General features: G+C 36.2%; 1 protein-coding gene across 9 annotated transcripts in view; it reads right to left on the reverse strand.

Annotated features, from left to right (window-relative positions):
* GTDC1 (glycosyltransferase like domain containing 1) overlaps nucleotides 1-14,719 on the reverse strand; it is a 414,534-nt gene that overhangs the window by 290,282 nt on the left and 109,533 nt on the right. For 8 of the 9 annotated variants that reach the window (XR_006602410.1, XR_006602411.1, XR_006602413.1 and 5 more), the window contains one exon: nucleotides 2,279-2,343. The exons of the other annotated variant lie outside the window; for it this stretch is intronic. The gene's annotated coding sequence lies outside the window, so the exon portion shown is untranslated. The remainder of the gene's footprint in view (nucleotides 1-2,278; nucleotides 2,344-14,719) is intronic. 9 annotated transcript variants of the gene reach the window in all.

A 14,719-nucleotide genomic window follows, 5' to 3' on the forward strand; every position in this document is an offset into this window, starting at 1 on the left:
TAAATTTTTCATCTCAGCGAGTTAGCTATATAAGCAATTTTTTGGTTTAATAATATGACTTTTGTTAATGTGCTCAGTGAAATAAAAATGTATGTGTGAATGTAAAAAAAATCCATATACATTTCAAATTACACGTTATTTCCTGTAAGAAGGAAGAAACATCACTCTGTACATAAATACTACATTGTTTAAAAAATATTCCAGATGTCTGAATTTTCCTTTATGACTCAAGTAAATACCTCATTAAACAGCATATTGTTCTTCTTAATAATGCTGTTCCACAAAATTATTAGTATCAACAACTCAATGATGCTTTTTAAAAAAAGATTTTATTTATTTTAGAGAGAGACAGAGTGCAAGCCAGGGTAGGAGCAGATGGAGAGGGAGAGGTAGACAATCTCAAGCAGACTCATGCTGAGCGCAAAGCCCAATGTGAGGCTCGATCTCATGACCCTAAGATCATAACCTAAGCTGAAACCAAGAGTTGGACACTTGACCAACTGAGCCACCCAGATGCCCCTCAATGATGCTTTTTACTAGTAAAACTGCATTTCACCTTGTTCAAACCAATGCCTATTTAAATTGCATTTCAAAGGAGAAAGTTCCAAATGGTTCTCAAAGATATGGCTGGAATGAAAAAAGTTTAGTTCTTGATGTCTGAATTTCCAATGAGCATTTTTATATGTTTTTTTAAGATTTTATTTATTTATTTGACAGAGATCACAAGTAGGCAGTGAGGCAGGCAGAGAGAGGGAGGGAAGCAGCCTCCCCCCTGAGCAGAGAGCCTGATATAGGGCTCGATCCCAGGACCCTGGGATCACGAACTGAGCCGAAGGCAGAGGCTTTAACGCACTGAGCCACAGAGGCGCCCCTCCAATGAGCATTTTTAAAGAAAAAAATATATATAAGTATATATTTCATTTCTCTACAAAACAAGAAGCAGTGTTCCTCAGCTGGGAAAGGCATGAACTCTAGGGTCAGGGAGATAGAAGTCTGAGGCTCAACAGTGTCACTTCCTCGCTGTGTAATCTTGGACAAGTTACCTAACTTTGTAGGACTTGAGTCTCGCCTTCTGTAAAATGAGGGTAACAATACTAACCTCAGAGGTGTGTTGTGAAGATAAAACTGAAGCCTAATAACTAACACAGTAGTATGATATTTTGCCCTCCCATTTTCAGTATAAACCACCTTACATAGGGAAAAGGATATATTTGTATCCTCCTGCATTTTAAAATCAGTAATTTTCAGTCACGGCCCCCTCTCAACCAAGAACTGGTGGGAAGTGTGGTGGGTTTTACCCATTCCTTATTAGCAGTTTGCATTTCAAATAAGAATTTGAGAGCCTCACAGGTATCTGGAAAGAAGTGAGCTTAGGGGCTTAGCTATGCACTGGCTTGGCTTTTTTCAAGCCAGTTAAAGACCACCACTAATAAACACAAGGTTCAATAAGATCAGTTTCACAAAATGGTAGCCTGTAATCCTTCAAATAATGGAAACTTTTAGAAAGTCAACTGAGAGACCAACATAAGGCAATTTTGAAAGTTATATCAAAGGTTTCAAGACAGACTAAAAGCAGTTAACAGTTTGCTTACAAGATCACATCACAGTTGTCTCTATCTTGGTTTATTTCCTCTGATCTAATCATGACAAGGTGTATATGCCTTATATATCCTTAAAAGGTTGTTGTAAAAATGACCTGAGCTATTTCCTGAAGTGATAGGATGTGCTCTAAACCACTCTAAAGAATATTTCATTCATATAACCTCAAAAAAAGCAACACCAATATTAGAAGGGGAAAAAAGCTTTCTGATTCTTCATTCCTTTGCTCTTTTAAATGATTAATCTAGAGCACATATCATGCCATGTATTTACAGATGTTTCTTATGGATCTGAATCATGAGTTATCTGCAAACCATAAGCCAATGTGGAGGCCGTATGTGTAGGTGCTGCTGTAGATTCAAGACATTCAGTAAGCAGAACTGAACACCAAGCATGTGGGAGGTCGAAAAATAGAAAAGGGGAAAAAAAGATTATAGCTATAGTAGATTTCCACCCCTTTAATAGCTCAGTAAGAAGAGTGAAATGTACAGGTTTGAACTAGCATTTACTTGAGCATTTTTCTAGTGGCCAATGGGTGTGCCTGCGTTTTTGGTATTTTCCTAGGGAGAGTAACTATGTCCTACCATCTCTGAAAACTATACTTAGTGGCTTTGATTCATGGAAATTTGTTCTGCTTGTTTTGTGGAGACGGACATAACCTGGCAGTTTCCCTACTTACTTCTATTGCAACTTTTGTGGCAAGAAGAAAATGGATTCTTCCCTATAGTCTTCTTCAAGCGCAACCTGGAAGACAGATGATTCCCATTAGGTGCAAGCAAAAGAGAGGAAGCTGATTTTTAAATATAAAATTCAAACCAAATGTCATTATAGCACATTAAAGAACAGTGCAAATATTCTTATTGTGCTTGAGTTTTTAGAAAACACTGCTTGAAACAAACAAGTATCAGGTTAAAAAAAAAACACAACACTTTGTTAAAAAGGATTTTTGCTGTTATGCTAAAATTTGCTAAAAGATAAAGGGAGTGTGCCGTTTGCTCATTTTAGCAATAATCCCAGAAGACGGCAGGTGGTCACTTTGACACCACAGATGCTCAGGAGCATGGGTGAATACAGACATCAGGGACCACTATCAATGGCTGCTAGGGAGTGAGCGCTTGAACAGCAGTTCTGAACACGGAGAATGCTTACTTCTAAGCAAGGAAGAGGTCTTCTTTACAGCCCGAGGCTGTGGCTAGGTGTTTGCCAGAAGATGGATGGTAGGTGAGCCTAGCCAAAGGTCTTCAGTGCATGCCTAGGGTAATCACTGAGTAAGTATATCAATGAGGGGTGTGGCACTTATTTCAAAGAAAAAAAAACAAAAAACAAAAAACTTTCTTATTAGAGGCAACAAATACGAATCAGAAAGCCCATGTCCTTCTGCAGAACACTAGAATGTTAATGTTTTATGACATTAAAAAAAAAGTTAAAAAAAAGTTAATGGCCAATCCATTCTTGCTCCCAGAAAGAGCATACAAAGTGTGTCAGATAAAATTTTATCAACTTTTAAGTTTTTCTGCTTAACCCAGTAAGCTTCAATTAAAAAAAAAACTCATTTCTTCAGCATATTTTATTCCCCAGTGACAGCAAATGAATGAGAATCTACTATACTATTAAAGCTTTATGAAAGTTTAATTCATTATCAATACTATGATTTAATGATACATGGTTAAATGCTAAACATTAAATTGGCAATATAAATGAGTCAAAATGATAGCTATGACACAGGAATTTTAAACCACTTCAAATTCTACTTAAGATCACGAGAGGTCAAATGATTTAAGAACTGGCTGCCTTTCCAAAACTTTATATTTACAATTAAAAGAGGACACAAAGGGAAAAAGCACAAAAATATTTCACATAAACATTTTGACTAAAATGGAAAAAGTGCCATTAGTGTCATCTCAATTAAAAACTAATAATGCACTGATAAGATCACCAAGAACAAAAGTAGCCTGAAACCAAGGCTGTGAATATTTTTAAATTTTTATTAAAACTTTTCGTCACTGTACCTGCATTTATTTTAAGCTTGACCTAATTTCTTTATTCCCTGAGCCATCTTCAAGGTGAACTACATTTTGGTCTACCTCCTCTAACAGAACTGCTGTTGTAGGTTTTTTTTTTAAAAAACAGTATAAAGGAAATCTGCAATATGCCATTGACTTATTGAAAAAGATGGGGTAAGTATAAATAGATCATGTGAATTTTTTAAAAAACTAAACCTAAGTCACATTAGAAACCTGTAATTAATCCTCGTATATGATGTCAATTCAGTTACTTATAATATTCAAATAATTTTCCAACCAAATACCAGGTAATAATTTTAAATCAGAGGAATTGTTGTATTAATTTATTCCACAGACACCTTATTGCTATTAGCTGTAGGAAGGTATGGTTTCAGTGATGATGGTTTTAACGGTTTTAATCCCACACACATGAGAAATTGATTCCACAGGCTAATCCACACAGGGCTTGATACCTTAACCTTCAATCGCTGAAAATATATTTTCTATTTGCCTATATACAATATTTTAAAAGTTAAGTTTGGCAGAGCAAACAAAACAAAACAACGACAACAACAAAACCAGTGAACTTAAACACTAACTGCTCTAAGTTGGGGAAAATAAAATTTGAGTAGGACTTCCCAATAGGTCATCAGAGGTTTACCTGGTATTTTCTAACTGACCCCTTCCCTTCGGCACCTCCACCCACCAACTCCAACACACCAGGTTCTATTTTAAAAGCAATGAATAACCCAGCAGGGTAAAACAGGGCAGTACTGAGAAAAGTTAGCATTACCTTCCAACCCACTCACTTATTTTAATGATTCATCAGGGAAACCCCAGTTGTTAAAATATACCTGAAATCTCATTAAACAGTAAAAAAATAAGCATAAAAAAATTTCTACTTTGAAACACATGTCACCGTCAATTCCCCTAACGAGGGTGAATATATAGTAAATAAGGGTGAATATATAGTAAAAATACATTTTGCTAAATAAATATCCTCAAAGTATCACACTATAATCAAGTATCATATGGGGGTCAGGAGGTGGGGAAAACAGAGATAAGCAGATCCTAACAAAAAGTTATTTTTTAAAAACTTTTCATTAAAATCAGGTGTAGCAAATTCATCCTAACCTCAATGTAATCTCTAGGTACTAAAATACAATCGGGTATCAAATGCAGAGTAAAAAACCCTGCAATCCTAAAACTATAGGCACAGGCAGTATTCTACATAATTAAAGGAAGTTTGGCGAACACTAAGGAATGAATCAGGTTTCTGAACATTAGTTTGAATTAAAGATGATGCATAATGGGTGTCTCAGTCAGTTAAGTATCTGCCTTTGGCTTAGGTCATGATCCTCCAGTCCTGGGATGGAGCCCTCACTGGGCTCCCTGCTCAGCAGAGGGTCTGCTTCTTTCTCTCCCTCCGCCTCTCCCCCAACTTTTGTTCTCTAGCTCACTCTCCATCAGGTAAATAAATAAAACCTTAAAAAAAAAAAAAAGATAATGCATAATGGAAACTGATCATTACTCCATTATTTGATTATGGACATATAACCTAACATTTATGATAACTTGTGTACTACTGTGTGTACTTAAACAGTAACATTAAAAATAAAAATCTTGGGTTCATAATAAAAGAGATGTAGCACTGCAATATTTTATTGCCCCGCAGTGCTATGAGTGTTCTAATTTCTTTAGTTCTGACTTTAGTTTCCTGTTGTGGTAATGAAGAACTAAGGATTTATGCACCAAAACCAAGGTCTAGTGAGAAGACATGTATGCCATCCTGTTTGTGACACAATTTAAAGCAATCTTCAAGTGTGCTTTTCCAATGATTTCTTATGATCTTTTATAAAAGCTCTTTTAAAAATTACAATCTCATATGCATATATTGCTATTTAATTATCCCTAACAAATATTTTCTATCTTTCTCAACTTGGGATTTAACTCTCTGTTTAGAACTATCAGTCACTTACTCCATGACTTGAATTAATACAAAATCTTGGTTATAACTGTGTCAAATGCAAATTCAATAAATACTTATACGCACTAACACTATGACATCATTCACTTGTTTTCAAATATGCTTAATTTCCACAGATGTGTACATATTACAAATCATTGCTTTACATTTTTGTGAAGTTATATTCCCCACTATATTGCGAAATTATAACTACAAAATTTTTTGTGAGAAGTTTACTGGTTTAATTTCACTGACAAAATACTCACCCTCTTTCAACTTTTCATTGCTATTAATTTCATGAATAATTTCAAACTATAAAAGTAGCAATGAATTAGTTCTACTGAATACTAAAAACATTTCAATTTGCTGACATTTTAAAATGTGGTAGTGTATTTGTGAATCAAATTTTACACCAGAAAATCATCTCATCACTCATTCCAACTATTGCATCACCCTCTTAAACTAGGTCTCCATGCTGCCACACCATCTGATTCCCATCACACCAACCACCATAATCCAGCCACAAGTAATCTTCCAAAATGCAAATGTGATCATCAGGCGAGATGCTCAAAAATCTGCAAGGTCTCCACCACCTAAGGATAAAGTCCAATGCCCTACACACGACAGCTGAGAACTCGCTTGTTTGGCCCTTCCTTTCTCTTCGCCACGGATATCCGTACTTCTCCCCTGTGATCTCTCTTCCCCCACTCGGCTAGACTCTGCCTTGTTATGGTACCAAGTGCTTACACAGAAGTTACCCTTCTGTGATTCCACACCTTTGTCTCTTTTCTGTCAGCCTCTTTGCGTTCACCTCATGAACTTTCCTTAAAATTTCTGCTCATGAATCACCAATTCTATAAAGCCTCTCCCTAAACTTCTCTTCAACAGGACTTCCCCTCTGCTCTGTACACTCTCAGTATTGGTTTCACTCTCTTTCCAGGTCCCGCTTCCCTCTGGGCCTTTGGAAATCCGCAGGACAGGGGACATGCTGTTCTTTTCCTGGGGGCTTCCCAGGATCTGGCACATTGTGAATATCACTAAGTTTCTCTAGAGCTGCACTAAAATTCAGGGGGAAACGGGAACTTGATTCTGCTTTTTTTTTTTTTTTAATAAAGATTTTATTTACTTGACAGATCACAAGTAGGCAGAGAGAGAGGAGGAAGCAGGCTCCCTGCTGGGCAGAGAGCCCAGCGCGGGGCTCCATCCCAGGCCCCTGAGATCATGACCTGAGCTGAAGGCAGAGGTTTAACCCACTGAGCCACCCAGGCGCCCCTGATTCTGCCTTTAAAGTAGCATTGCTTTCACTGCCCATAGATCCCAAGCAAACCAGTGTCAGGCAGCACTCCACCTGCTTCTAATGATTTCTCATTATTCCTGAGTTCAAAACTACATCAAGCAGCTAGTATAGCTAAACACATTTTATTATATTCTCTTTCAAAGATGGGTTCTCTTTTCCTACTTTCATAGAAAGGAGACTTTTTAGATGTATTTTTTCCGGGTAGATGCAAGTTTATCTTAACCTCCTAATATAAGAGAAAGAACAATGATAGAAGAAATGGTAGAAATACCACAAGCACGGCATTCTGGACCAAAGCAAGTTTCATGGCCTAAAAAAATGAGTATCTCTGAGATTCCATGACTTTTGAAAATCACCTGCAGTGTTTTAATCTGCTTGATCTATCAGCACGCTAGTGTAATACTAGCAGTGGAAGTAGGATGGGAAGCCGATTCCCTCACCATCAATCTGGAGATCCCATGTCACATTTAGTAATTATACTTTTATTTAATGGGGAAGAAAAAAAGACATTTTTAAATACTTTCTGCCAACAATTATTCATTTTATAAAAGTTTGACAAGATGAATAATGTATTTGCTTTCTCAAGATGGCATTTCTCCAAGGCTTCCACCTTCCTGAAATGGGCTGCAAATCAGTCTGGTGGGAGAAAATAGGATTATCTGATCCATACATATAGGGATACCTAAAGCAGGAAAGCCCAGGTGTTTCACAGATCCATAGGTGGAAGGTATGTGGGAGACACTGACCAACCACTTTTCTTTTACAGTGGAAGATGTGGAGAATATTGAGTATCACAGAGTAAGTAACAGAGGAAGGGCCTAAACCCAGGTCTTTGATCCTACAGTCATGTATCTTCCCATTATACTTCATTGCAGGTACCTGGTAGGAAATAAGTAAAAGGTTCATCCATTTTCTAGTCTTTAGAGTTTTTGGATTAAATATCAATGTTTAATAATTATTAATATGTAAATGACATATACTGCAGTATATAGTATATACATGTGAAATATAAATGTCAGTAAAAGATGATGAACAATGTATCACCTATTATATTTGATCATTACTCCCAATAGTTCATAAATCCAGGACATAGTGGTATAAACCACACTCTATCATTATACAGAATACCTTATAGTTAGGGTGACAAAACTCACAACTCTGGTTCTAATCTCTTGTAATTCCTTCCAGAGTCCTGCATAATCATCCCTTCCCTGACCCCACAACCCTTATCTTTCACCCCCTAGCTCAAGACTAATGCCTTTCTGATGGGGCAAGAGACCTTAATGACTAGGATGGGAGAAACACAATGTCCAAGATTCATATGACAAGAATGGTTTGAAGTAGGAGGCAAAGAGGTCAGCCACAGAGATATGCTCAGTCTATCTCATAATTTACTTCTGTTGCCATCAAACAAAAGTCCGAGTCTCCCTGATATAACAATCTGTAGTACTTCTTTGTACTTACCATCTGTAGGATTTATTTATACGAGGGACTATGTAATATCTGTAACCTCTACGATATTAAGGTCCAAAAGGACAGTGACCAGGTCGGCTTACTTACCACTGTATCCTCCTTAGTACTTAGCAAACAGAAAATGTTCAACACTCTGTTGAGTCAATAAACTATAAAACTCTTTAGCAATGGCCTTGACAATTTCTTGAACTCATCTAAGACCTTTATTATTATCAGCCGCAAATAATCACCCCTTACTACCACTAATTACTACTTAACTCTCATAAAGAGAACTTGATGCACATCTTATTGTATTCAAAATGTCACACCTCATTCTAAGGAAAATAGTCCTGCCTATTTTAAAGGCCCTACTGAGGGGTTTACAAGTCAAGTTTCATGCCACAGCCAAATATCTTCTCTGACTTTTCCGGACTCTACAAGAATATTTAACACAATGACAGTCAAGTCTGTGACCTGGAAGGATTCAACCAGTTTAATCATTAGACTGGGATATTTTTCTTGGTCCGAAACATTATCTTGCTACCCTACATTGGCTTCTATGCCAAATTTTAACTCAGACTTGGATTATGCAAGATAATTATAAATATACACACCAAATGAGATTAAAATAAAATGACTAACAGATTCTTAACTCTACTGGCGTTAGCGAGTCTCGCTCTAACATCTTTTAAGAACTTAATCCATCTTAACTAAATAAAAAATTGTTGAGAAGTTTCCCTCTCCAAGTGGGAGGCACATGTCACATTTTCAGTTAATTTTGAAACAGAAATAGCAGGGTGACTCTAACACACAAACATTCTCAACGTCCTATTTGAAGTACTGCAACCCAAGCAAACATGGGTGGCATTCCCTTGATGGGTTGAAATAAATGTCACCAAGTATAAAGTTCTGGATTTACTCACTTCCAGGGAAAAATGAAAAGGACATAAACTCACAACTCAATCTATTTATCAGTGAGGGAAATCAACTTTTAAGAAAAACAAAAACCTAACAGCTCAGGAGGCAAAAGAATATCAGATAAATACTGGGGAGAAGAAAGAGAAATGTCCAGAGGACTGAAGGGCTAGAAATAGATATCCCTAAAAGAACCTATGTTAGATACCTTTAATATTTTAATATTCACTTTATATGAATGGAAGTCATCCTGCAGTAACAGATTTATATTAATGGTGTTAGGAAATGTGAGGTGAAGCCAGTATTCCCTTAAAGATCCAATCCATAAAACCATGCCTTAAAGAGGTATCAACTAAAATGTTTAATGGTACTTCTCTCATCTCCAAGTTCCACCTAACTATAGAAATTTATTTATTAGAAGTAGGATTGGTTAAAAGTACATTTTCTTCCATTTATGTGCAATAGCAGGTCTTTTTCTAGCTGCCACATATTTTTTTTAAGAATCTTTTGTCTGCCAATGGTCTAAGACATTTACTGATGGCTTAAGAAGCCAACACTAGAAAAACTGGAGAGATTCTAGAGATCATTGGTGATAAGTTTTCAAAAGCCCAGAAACCCAGTTTAGATCAGGGCTGGGTAAATCTGGGGCTAAGAGAGATGGTAATGAGAGCTGTATCACTATTTTTAAATATCACAAGGGGCATATTATTAGCTACCCACTATTATAAGAAAAAGAGTCAGTCTGATAATAATAGACTGGAATTTTTAAATCCTGAAGATATTTACGATTGAGATTCTTGAGTAAAGAAAAGGCATACACAGACAACAGTGTACAATTTCTAGAAGGCCTACTATTCTCCATAGTTACTACAGAGGAAGCACAGGCTTGCCCATATCATCTGACACACAAGTTTCCACTGAATAAAAGATAAGTAGCAATAGCTCAAAGTTTCCTGATTGGACCAAACACTATGGCTTTTATCTATTTAGTGGCCTTGTCTGTCACTATTATCTCTTTATCAGCTGGTTTTTCAAGGAGACATTCCAATGATATAAATATTTTGTCTAATGAATCAGGGACCTTACAGTACAGAATATTCTTTGCAAACTACCCAAAGCTATACTCTACATCCTCATCATCTCTTAAGGAAGTAATTTCACACTTTGCAAACAGTGTGTTCAAACAGAGTAAGGTTGCTTAGGAGTTAATTAATTCCCCCTTACATCTCTATCCAGCATGTATATGCACCATATCTGGGACCATAAGTCTCTCTACTGGATTAATTAGCATTCACAGTTAACAAACAGCCTGAATCACTGTAGAGAGAGATTATAACTTATACTCATAAAACTAGGTACATAATATCTTGCATTCCATGTAATAGTTGCTCAACAGATCTTAGAAGAATTGAAATAAGGAAATACTTGGTCCCCCTTATCATTCCTCTTGCTCAATGTTCTAATGTCCCTTTCCCCCATCCTTGCTTCCAAACTTTACTTGTAAGAACTAAATTGAAAATATCAGATAAACTCCTGCACATTGTTCACAGTGCATGCCCGCCAGGCACAACAATGTTACCTCTCCAAGGAGTACTTGTATGTTACAAGGGAGCAACAGGTGATGGCAAAATTTCAGCCCTCTGAGGAACGGATGAGAATAGTTTGTGAATTAAAGGGACCCTTCTCAAGCCCTGAAGGCCAATACTTACTCTACCAGTGCACAAGGCTAGATTTGCTTTGAAGTATTAAAATGTCCTATCACATCTGAATACAATACAAAAAGCTTGAAAACTGTGCCTGTCTTTGGCTTCAACAATACCACTTCTACGGCTTAACCATGGAAATTATCAAGAATTTTTACTTCAGTCTTTGCCCCAAATTGAAACCAAAATATCCAACGAAAAGGAATTTCATAATTAAATGATCAGTGATCAAAAACCATAATAAAAAGAACATTTACTAGCATGGAAAAATGTTTCCACCCTTGCATGATTGCATGCTATGAATATATAAAAATATATGATGATATGAATATAGAAACGTGAGAGAGAACACACATGCACACAAGTAGGCATAAATAATCATTTATGGTAGAACTTTGAGTGATTTTGGTTTTCTCCTCAGGTTTCATTTTGTTCTTCAAGTTATCTGCACTGGATGTTTCAACTTGCAATTAAAAGAAACTATAAATTTTTCCTAACTTTAGGAAGGAGGCCAAATTGTTTGAAATAACAAACTACTTCCCAATTACTGAAGACTTACTCCCCTCCAGGAACTTGCCAGTAGTTTTCAAATTATTCCAACTACTATTGCTATAAAGAAACTTATTAAAAAACTAATCAGCAAGGGTTAAACTAATGGGGCTATACCTACTCACAAATGCTATAATTTGGTTTTGCAAATACTCCTTGACTAGTGCATGAAATAAAAGCAATACTCAGTTAATTTTTAAAAGTACTTGAATTATTAAATAATTTTAAACAGATCAAGCTCTTTATTTATCCATAAGGAATCTGGAGCTGCACTTTGACAGAGTGGGTAAGTAACTAAGACGCTATTTTGGTACTGATAGCTCCGAATAGGAACATAATATTGCGCAAACTTAAAGTCTTAAAGTTCAAGTAAGATGTCAAAATTAACTTGTGCTTTCAATAATTAGATACGGGTCTTGAAATAAGGGAAAATATTTCATTAAGGCAAATAAACTTGAAAAGAACTTCCAGTTTCACACTCAATCTCCAAAGCGTCTATATTAAAAAAGCAGAAACCCGGTTTTATGTAATCACCCATACGAGCTACACATGCTAAAGGAGTGCCGACCACTACAGACACAGTCTCACCATTTTTGAAGACTGTCTCCTTTCCTAATCACTCAGAGTTTTCCTATATTTATATACATGTGGTAGGTGAATGGATACTCAATAAATATTAACCCAACAGCAACTCAGACTTCATAGAGATATATTTTTAAATGGAACCTCCAGGACCTAGTACTTTTTAGAATTTAAATAACATGAAACCATAAAACACATTACAAGTGATAAGAAAGTATTAGTTCTGGAATTGTTTTCCAGGGCAACAATTTGATCATATTTTATTTTTAAACCCATCTATTTGGAAAAATTTAACTTACAAACCTAGAAGGAAAACAGCCTACCATTAAAAATTCATAAACAATTAAGAATTAGCCTCCTGAAAATCCAAAAGTACTAACAAAAATATGAAATATGTAACTGCAAAAATTAGGGATAAGCTTTTCATTTCATCTATTTTTAAAGGAACACTAAGAATACACCTAACAACATATAACATTCCATATTTTAAAATTAGCACAAACTTGATATGTAAAAGAAATCCTAATCTCAGGAAAGCACCATGTGGCATTTTTTAACTTTATGACCACTTTGTTGACTCTCTGTCCCAGAGCAGATCACCTCCAGCATTAGTACTCTGACCTTATAGAAAAGTGACAGATAAAGTTTATGGTGAGAAAAAATGAGTTTTTATAGGTTTCCAAAAGGGAATTCTTATGACACTAAAAGCCATATAATAATATTGATTTGATAACCAACTTTTTTACTGCCAAATTACAGACTTAAGATTTCTAGAAAAATATCCAAGTGAATTTGCAGTAAAATACAATAAAATAGAGGCTTGGGCTCATGACAGTCTAGGATGTCTTTGCAAACTTTAAATATGCATATAAAATACTTTTTGAAGACAGATCTTCTTTAAAGTTTTCAGTGTCCTAACATTCACCTTTTATGCTGGAACTGACTGTCCCTTCTTCCTGACATTTATCAGTCAGCTCTAAGTTCTCACCTTTCTGGGCAAATAATTTCCATGCCTGTTTCTATTTTTTTCCTGTCTTAAAGGCAAACATACAATGTACAGAAACAAGGATTATTTTCTTGAAAAATCATCCTCAAAAATCAATTAGAATATTCAAAATATTCCATTCTCACAAATGAAAATAAGTTGCTTGCTGAAATGACAGTCTTCCATTTCACTGCCTGAAAAATTAAGCTGGCATGGATAATAAAAGTGTTTTCTGACTGAATATGCTTGGCATTCAAATATTTTTAAAACAAAAACTAATCCATAATTAGATTTCACAGGTGCAATCTATAGAAAATAGAATTTGTTTTTATTTTTCTGAGTGCAATACTAACGATTTGATATTATAAAAGTAATAACAACAATGCCATTGCTTGCATAAATCTGTAAACAAACCGGCATATTCGTGTTTATTATCCTTTTCAGTCTGATCTTTGTCATTCATTCATTCATTTAGCAAATATTTATTGTGCCCACTATGTGCCCAACAGTGTTCCAGGTGCTTGTGGCTATGACAAAACAAATGTTCCTGCTATCACAAGCAATTTCTTTCTAATTGGAGTAAAAAAGACAATCATCAAGTAGAGGTACATAAGAGGGTTCAGGTGCTATTAAAAAAAATAGCACAGGTGATATAGGATAAAAAGAGCCACTGAGATCTGGGGCTGGGAAAGGGTGGTATTTTACACAAGGCTGTCAGAGAACACGTCGCTGCCAAGATGACATCTAAACAGAAATCAGATGGGTGCTGGGGGGTACAAGGGTGGGGGGTGCTAAGGAGATCTGATCTAAAGCCTTCCAGGCAACAGGCACAGCAAGACTCTGAGATGAACATGCTTGCCATGTGCAAGACAGTAAGATGGTCTGTGACTGCAAAGCATAAACAAATGTCCTTTATGTAACAAGCATTTATTGAATGATTGCATTCTAAAAGTTATGCTAACTATTTTATGGTATCAAGATGACCCAAATATAGTTTCTGACCTCAGACCTGGATATAATTACATGACTGAGTGATAATATTGTAAAACATTTGAGCTGGATCTCAAAAAAGGACCAAAAGCAAGTTCTACTTCAAGCCAATGAGCTAAGAACTGAGAAAGAAAGTCCAGAGGGCCACAATCCCCACTAGAAAGAGGAGATGAAGAACTGTGCAGATACTTCCTCAAAAACCACTCAACTCATTTCTCCTTTTACTTTCTTCTAGAGTTCAGGCTAAAATACTTGATCTCCCAGGTGTGAGGAAACATGACATCTTCCACAGTATTCCAAATGATGTGAAGTGGAAAGAAGGCTCAAAAATTGAAAGCGCCCTCTATTGGCAGCCAGGATGCTGCCGCACAACTCGCCAAATCAACAACCCACAGGGCTTTTAGCTGACCTACATCAAGACCACCAGTTTATCAGGTCCTCCTTCCAAGCCTCCCTCATCATCTTCAACCTCAGCTGGGCCTCAGCTTCTGATTGTCTTCCCCACCTCCCGCTACATTTAATCTGCTTCCATTCTTCTGAAACTTTCAGATTCCTTAATGTCAGTCTTCTATTCAAACACCTACGATTTTTCTTACAGAAGAAAGAGAAAATAGTACTTAATAAGAAATAAGATCTCTGACAATTTGGTTACAAGCTCCTACTTAACCTCAATTCCAG

Source organism: Mustela putorius, unplaced genomic scaffold, assembly GCF_011764305.1.
Source record: "Mustela putorius furo isolate JIRA1106 unplaced genomic scaffold, ASM1176430v1.1 tig00003867_pilon_pilon_pilon, whole genome shotgun sequence".
In the NCBI taxonomy this organism is placed as follows: Eukaryota; Metazoa; Chordata; class Mammalia; order Carnivora; family Mustelidae; genus Mustela; species Mustela putorius.